We start from the raw sequence: 8,609 nt of genomic DNA, 5'->3' as shown, positions 1-8,609 counted from the left end.
AGGATGACACGTGGTTGTGGCTCGTAGTTAGCCCCGCCCTCACCGGAGTTTACGCCACCCTGCGACGCGCACAGGAGCTGACCGGATCAAACAATTTTGTCGACAGAATTAAAAACCAAAGATTTCAGTATTTATTTTTAAATATTATTACTACCAGATAGGAATATTAACAGTCAAGTCATGTTTATTTGTATAGCCCTTAATCACAAAGTCTCAAAGGGAATCAGAAGTGCCCTTCCAGAGCCCTATGTCACAAGCAAGTTCAATGAGACCTGCCCACAATTATGATAGTTACCATATCCACCAGTCTCAATTCTGAATAGCGATGGCAACGAACACACACAAAAGAAAAACATGTGCAAAGATGAGATATCTTTAGTAGGGGTACAGGAGGTAATCCCCCTTCCAAGACGACTACTGAACAATTGATGTTGAGTGGCCAGCACACAATAAAAATGAAGAAACAATAATAAAATAATACATACTTATAGGTGAGGAGCATGTTGATTTCAAAACAAGATGGGTTGGATGAATGGATGGATGGATGGATGGATGGAGGGATGGATGGAGGGATGGATGGATGGATGGATGGATGCATGGGTGGGTAGTGGATAGATGAATAAGTGAATGGATGGATGGATGGATGGATGGGTGGATGGATGGATTGAGGGATGGATGTGTGTGTGGGTAGTGGATGGATGGATGAGTGAATGGATGTATGGATGGACGAATGGAACGATGGATGGATGGATATCTTAATTGATGCGTGGATGGAAAAATGAGGGGATGAGTGCCTGGTTTGATAGGTTAGATGGATAGAAGGATAAATGGTTAGAGAGATTTGTTGCTGGGTGGGTGAATGGATGGATTTGTTGGTGGGTGGGTAGACGGATGGTATTGTTGGGTGGATAGATAGAAGGATGGATGGATGGATGGATGGATGGATGGATGAATGGATAGATGGGTGGGTCTTTGATGGCTGGCTGGCTTAAAGGATGAACAGATCCTATGACGTATGTTAAGTAATAGCTACCCTCGATAGCATTTGCCCAATGACTCACAATCAATTTCACTACAAAAGACAGCGCAATAAATGTCAATTAAGTAATTCGTAACTTAAACATTACTTGCTTTGCTCCAGGATGTAAAAGAAAAAAAACTATACATTTTCTTTCACTTTGTATAAAAGAGAACCATATGTGGCCTCAAATTAAATGTCCATGGAGTGGAATCCATCCAAGATAAGCCCATTAAAACCCTCATACATTATTTGAGCTAGTGATCAATAAAGTTGCCATTACGTGCTCAAATGTGCATCAGACACACAGAGTTGTACAGAGTTAAAGATTAATAAATGTACCAATTCGTAGTCCATAACAGTATTCAGTTATATTAACAAACATAAATGTTAAATTGTGTGTATCATACACCATCGGACGCCATCTGTTGTCGTTTCACTCTCAGAAGATTAGTAACCGACCATTTTTAATCTTGAGAATAAGTCATGTGACCTATGACTTATGCAAACCTTTCAGTTAATCATCTTTCATTTTTTGTACTCCACACAGAAAAAACGTATGGTTCAACGGTACCAGTACTTGTGTAATCCCCAAACTATGCATTAAAAATAAAACAGGAGGTAGAGTGGGAGTTTATTCAGGAGTGACTATCACAGTAGCTGCTTTGTTAAATAGCTTTAAAAAAGAAAGCGGATCTGCAATTGCATAAGAGATTGTAGCAGACCACTATCAGATTTTATCCGTCTGCAACATTGCACCACGTTTCCTGTTGACAAGGACATCCAAGGGTTGCTCAGTCTGCTTGGTAAGGATAGTGAGTGCTGCCTGAATGCTTATCTATGTTTAGTGTCATGCACAGATAGGCACGTGGTGGTGCTTCAGCTGCTGTCCCTCTGCCCACTCCAAATATTTCCCTTTTTGATATGTCTGTGTGTATTTATTTTGAACTATGAGTGTATTGTACTTGCTTTTGTTTCTTATATTGAACACTTGTAAAGGACATTGCCTAGGATGCAAGAATTGTTCACAATTTTGATTAATATTGCTCACTGTTGTTATTTTGACTATTATGCACTGTTCACGTGGTCATTATCACTTTTGACCAATATAACTGCCGTTTTTTTATTTCCACACCTCAGAAATGTATTCAAAAGAAACAGCTCAACCTTTAGAGCAGGTTGGAATTTTTGCATTTTGAGGGTTTGGTTACAATCCCTTCCCGTTCTGATTGCAAGTTCAAAATTCATTGTAGTGATACATCTATATTTTGAGTGTCTACTAAACTGTAAACTAATTAAACAGTCAAATTATATCGAACTCATTCAGTGCCATAACATATGAATCCGTTTTCATAAGCATTGTAATTTCATGTATATATTTTTAAACTATTCTAAAGGCTTTTGAGCTGCCCATGAGTATCAAGGTTTTGTGAATGATTTCAGTATGATAAATCTCTACTAGATGGCAGGAGTGTTTGGATCAGATCTTTGTCAACACTTCGTGCCTTGTTTGGTTTCTGTATCCACCATATTACACCACATGGCTGTGTGTATATACCGAGTAGGCACAGTGCGGTGATAAAACCGAAAATTTAAGTACAGACCGTTAACACTTCAAAGGTTTATTATTTTTAAAACAGATCGGGACAGAGAGCAATGATGTTCAGTGCACCTCCGCGATCGCCATGACGACCCAAATCATGTGATTACTTTACCGGAAAAATCGGGGGCTAAAACGTATTTGGAAAGTTCATGCATCGTTCATGCATACGTTCCGTGTTCTTGCAAGCATAGGAAAGTGCCCTTATATTTATACAAAGCATTGTTTTGATATTCTAGGTAAAACAAATATATTAAAAAAAACATTGAGGTGAAAGTTCTGCTTGAAATGCAGCTTTTAACAAAAAGCCTTTTTCTGTGAGGTTTTCTTGAAAGCGAATATTTTCAAGAAACTTAGCAATGTTTAACTGTTGTTTAATACACAATGGTAAAAGCTGGAATCTTACTATTTCTAATGATAGATGGGGGTTCAAGGTTTCTTCTGATGTACCGTATGCTTTTATAGCTAAATACTAAATTGTCTGTAGGCCTTCAACAATGAGTCAAAATGGCTAACACTGTCTGGAATTGACAATTACCATTTGAGAGAAACATTTGGCACTGGATGAGTTGAGTGTGGGGCAGCACGGCGGCGCAGTGGTTAGCACGTGTGCGGCACAGTTCTAAGGTCTTGGGAACCTCATGTGTGGGTTCAAATCCAGCTACCGGACTTACTGTGCGGAGTTTATATGTTCTCCCTGTGCTTGGTGGGTTTCCTCCGGGCACTCCGGTTTCCTCCCACATTCCAAAGACATGCATTTCAGGTGGATTGGCCGGTCCAAATTGTCCCTAGGTGTGAAATAGCGAGCGTCTTGTCTGTCCCTGTGTGCCCTGCGATTGGCTGGCAACCAGTTCAGGGTGTCCTCTGCCCACTGCCCGATGATTGCTGGGATGGGCTCCAGCACCCTGGGACCCTACTGAGGATAAGCGGTGCAGCTGATGAGATGAGATGAGTTGAGGGTGACATGGTCTATTAGAAAAGTTTCCCTATTAACCTATGTGCAGGATGGCACAAAGTCAGGGGTTTCCAACGTGGTGCCCACGGGCACCAGGTTGCCTCCTAAGAACTCAGGTAACTCAGGTGAGTTTCCCGCAGATACATTCTGAAAATACCTTACCAGTGATCGGTCAGTATGATTTTCTAGGAAATATAATTTATAACTGGCATGGTAATTTTGTGTTTGCCTGAGCTTATTTTAATTTTAATCTTTACAAACTGTTAATAGCATGGAAACAAAAGAGTAGTAACACCCGTTGTTCATATAGGAATGTAAAACTGGTATCCTTTCAAGCAAATCAGTAACAAAAAGTAGCCCTCACCTTCAAAAGGTTGGCGACCAGCAATTGACATTTTTCTCATTTTTGTTGTCTGTTTTTCCTTTTGGGAAAAAAAAGAAAACTAAGGAACTAAGATATTGTGAGTTGTGTAAGAATAATTGTCCTTTCCAAACTATTGCAACTGTCAGCAAAGTCAATTAAAATAAACGTGAAAACTTATCTATTTTGCATAAGTCCAAAAATTTTAAATCTAATGCATATGTTGCAGCCGTCCGTACAGTGGGAGTCTTCATCCTTCTCTTGATTGAGGTACACCACAACTTCAGGTCCACAATTGCCGCAATCACTCAGCCAATTCCGTCTTTTCAAACAATTATTGTGCATTGTGCAATTTTCAATCCACGATACAAAATACATGACGGTCAACTGAAAACAATCAACATTAGGACAAAGGAATGCTGTTCAAAAAGTCTTTTGAGTCATCAATTAAGATGTTGTGCATGTTTTTGAAATGTGGGACAAGTGGCTGGAAAAACCCACACAGGCATGGGGAGAACAGGCAAACTCCAGGAAACCACAAGTACGCTTGACTGCAAAATGGAATGACACCATTTACAAAAGCGAGACAACAATACTTATAGAATAAAACAGAATAATGGAATTTACTTTTATTGTCATCCTTTGTAACAATGCACACAGATCTTTTAGTTTTCTTTTAATTATAAACTTAGAAGTGTTTCATATTGAACGCTCTTTCTTTTGGGTTATTTTGAAGCGTTGGGAATAAATGTATTTGCGAATGATCTAAAATCAATCTACATCATATATGTCAAAGTCAAGGCCCGCTTAACAAATCTGGCCCCAGGAAAGGCTTTCTTCGGCCTCTGGGACTATTTTTATTCATTGATGTAGCCCAATTTTCCTTGACATTCCTGGTCTACATTATTTTTATTCCGTGTAAATGTAGATTAAGTCTCTTCTCAGGCTTAGTAAAACGTTTTTTTAAAACTGTAACCAACCAAATGCCTACCTTTGTCGAAATCTCTCTTTAATTTATTGATCTAAATATATGTTTTTGGTCTTTGTAGGGCATTATGATGTAAACTTGGTTCTGTATTGTTATTTTAAATTGTATTATTCTAATTATGTGACGTAAGTACATGTAAATGAAGCCACTTCTCAATCACTGTAATCATTAACTTGTTAAAATGTAAATCAACAAAACGCTTACCTTTGTCGTAACCAACTTTAACCAGCAGATGTCAGTACAACCACACAATGTATCTCCTAGTAAAAGACCCAAAGAGATTTCATGTTATTTCATGTAAACTTGAGTTTTTCTAGACCGACAAGTATCATTATAGTCCTCTAATGTGATTTGTCTTGAGATCTATATAAATTCATATAACACCATGCAACTGAATCAAAGGCCTCTATTGAAAAAAAAAGCTTTTTTTGAGGTTGTTCAAAATCTTGAATCCTAAATATAAAACTATAAAAAACTTAAATCTGTTGAATTGATTGACTAAATATTAGCTAAAAAGTCAATCACCTTAAAAAATGACCGTTGACTGCCAAATTGTGTTATTTCTTTTTCCGTGAAAATCAATATGAAGGAAGGCTCTACGACGAGTCTACGTAATGTCTTCAAGTAAATAATACTTGTTGTCCTTAAAGAATATAGATACAAAATTATACAAACAGAAAATGATGATAAATCAAATGTGTCTGTAAATTGCAAATATAGAAAAAAAAAAATAAGATTTATTGTCACATGAACCAAACTCACGTTTAGTTTTAAATTCTGATGCACCAAAAGAGGTTGCTTAAAGTATTGTACCAAAGCATTTTTATTTATAAGAAGGGCACTTAGATATTGCAATTCATACATGCAAGTGGGGTTTGTAATGTGATCAATTTTAAAGTTTAGTAGACCAGACATGGGGACTTGAGACTTAGTGACTTGGACTCGAGTCGACTCGAGTCGCTGTTTTTATGACTTGTGACTTGACTTGGACTTGGCAATCTAAGACTCGGGACTTGACTTGTGACTTGACTTGCCCAAGAAAAAAATACTTGGGACTTACTTGGGACTTGAAGGTGAAGACTTGAGACTTACTTGAGACTTGCACATGTGTGACTTGGTCCCATGTCTGGTAGACACTCAAAATAGGGAGAGAAGATATCAATGGTTTGTTTACTTACAAGTAGAACAGGGGTGGGAGTCCAAACGTCAGAAAATAAATTACAACTAGTTCTAAAAGCCCACCCCTGAACTTTTTCTTTTCATTAAATCAATTCGGTTGCAAAAGCAGATCCCACTTAATGTTGTGGAAATCAAAGAACTGTAACATGGTTGGCCGAAAGTGACAGTTATGCAAAACGTTCATGATAGTCAAAACAATGAACAAAAGTGAGCAATAACAGTCAAAATAACCAAGTGGGATCCGATGAGATCTCTTTTACAGGTGTCCAATATTAAAAACAGAATACACTTAACAGATTGTTAGTTTCAGGATACAATACAGGTATGTCTCCTGTTCAACATTTTGTTGTTTCAGCAAGATGCGTGAAGCTATATTTGGTGTGGTTAATGCCAAACTAGATTGCCATTTCTTAATTGTGCAACATCCGTGGCCTTTCGCCTCATTCGTTCTCCACCTTATCCGTTTAATGGACATACATATCCTGTAACAACCGGTAAAATTGTGTGCTCTTTCGCTTCTGAGCGCCACAAATTGTCTTTTAATTTTTACTTTGGCTTTCAACATAAGTTTATCCTGTTTTTAATATTGGACATCTGCAAAGGAGATAGAAGACCAGGCCAGTTAATTACTTGGACTTTCATTGCACACTGGTTTCTGGTGTTTTTGATGGCATATCTCCTAGTTTTAAAATTCTAATAAACTATAAACGTATTAGGTATCAAAGTGTTTTAACTTCTTTGACTGGCATCTAGCTCATTACATCATCCATCTGTGTCAGGACTGACAGTCTTTTTCTACTGTTTGAATTAATGAGATCAATATACAATCAGAGTTACTTGGCAGGACTACAGGCTTCAGAAACTGATCGGTTCACCCCCTTGATCCCCGTCATTTGCAAGAACTAATGAGCTGTCATTGTCTTGCGGCTAAATATAACCCACTCCTTAACCGCCCTTTCATGTGTTGTAATAAACATTGATAATCAATAGTGAAGGAACTGTGTGCAATCCAGCATACACATTGCCCTCAAGGCACTGGTCAGCCCTGTATATTCGTATTACCGCAAAGGACGAGACTGTCGATACTGAGCCAATACAGGTGCCGGTGATGATGTCTTTTATACAGTTGGTGGATTTGTTGAAAGGGGAAGAGACCTACCATGTTGTATTGTTGGTACTAATCCTTTTGAGAACACTGACAGCTTGAAGCTTCTACAAAATTCAGCAGAACATGTGGTTTCAGCGACCAGGCCGAGGGAACACATTACACCAGTTTTAAAATCGCTGTATTGGCTCACCTTGTACCGATTTGAAGGTTCTTTTCAAAGTTTTTGGATGTCCTGACAGCGTTGGGCCAGCTTATCTCTCGGATTTTCTTTTGATATATTAGCTCTCTCGGTCCCTGAGGTTCTCTGGCAGCGGTTCTTTAACTGTTCCTAGGGTGAGGACCAAAACCATTAGTGAGGCAGCATTGAGCCACTTTGATCCTCACCTGTGTAATGGTCAGCCGGAAGATCTCAGGTCTGCAGGGACCTTTGCTATTTTCAGGAGGAGGCTCGAGACCACCTTTTTTAATATGGCTTTTAATTTATTATTTTGAAATCAGTTTGATTCATGTTACTTCTGATCGTTTACTGTAATAAATTTTACCTCAATGTTTAGATGGTATGTCTTAGTTATGTAGTGGTTTTTGTTCCACACTTATGGGTGTGGTTTGGCTTAGAAGCCTTCCTCTGACCATCTGCTGCCATTCTCATCATTGTGGGTAAGCCTCTCTCAGGTCCATTTCCTCACATGTTTAGTCTCTGCCTTGGTATAATTGTATTAATTTTATTATTTCTAATAATATAAAAACATGATTGATTTGTTTTTATTTTATTTTAATCATTTCGTGTGTCTCTGTATTTGCTGTTTCGGGTAACTGGGTGGGGGGAAAGGAGGGGATTTTATTTTCCTTATTGCACACTAAATGTTTTGAGTGTCAATGCACTGCCTGAAAAATGTGACCAGAAGATGAAGGTGTGGCATCCTAGCCAGATCAGCCTGCTACATGTAACCATGGTAACCAGTACTGTTTCATGCAGGGGATCATACATCAACCTCCAAAAAACAGCCTGGAGAGGGATGACGCCGCTAGGCTGTACTTGCCCAAAAGAGCAATCGACACTGCCCAGAAGATCATTGGCTGATCTCTAGTGGAGGATAACGTCAGCTTGTGATACCATAGATTATAAAGGACTCCTCACACCATGGCCACCACCTCTTAGACCTCCTCAGCACCACCCTAAACTATGGAAGACCAATTCTGCTATATGTAGCAATACATGTGTGAATAGATAAATATCAACAAATATATGCCATATAAATAAATTACATAGTACCTAAATATATGACAGAAATGTCATATATCAATGCATTTTTTTCCATTTATTCAGTTCTTTTAATTTTGTCATGTATTTGTCGGCTTTTTTGGCAAGTATTTTGTTGAGTATTTGTTCTGTAGTTTGT

The sequence above is a fragment of the Urocampus carinirostris genome, chromosome 2 (assembly GCF_059441175.1).
Source record: "Urocampus carinirostris isolate Australia breed hairy pipefish chromosome 2, RoL_Ucar_1.0, whole genome shotgun sequence".
Lineage (NCBI taxonomy): Eukaryota > Metazoa > Chordata > Actinopteri > Syngnathiformes > Syngnathidae > Urocampus > Urocampus carinirostris.
Note: the sequence above shows the minus strand (reverse complement) of the source record.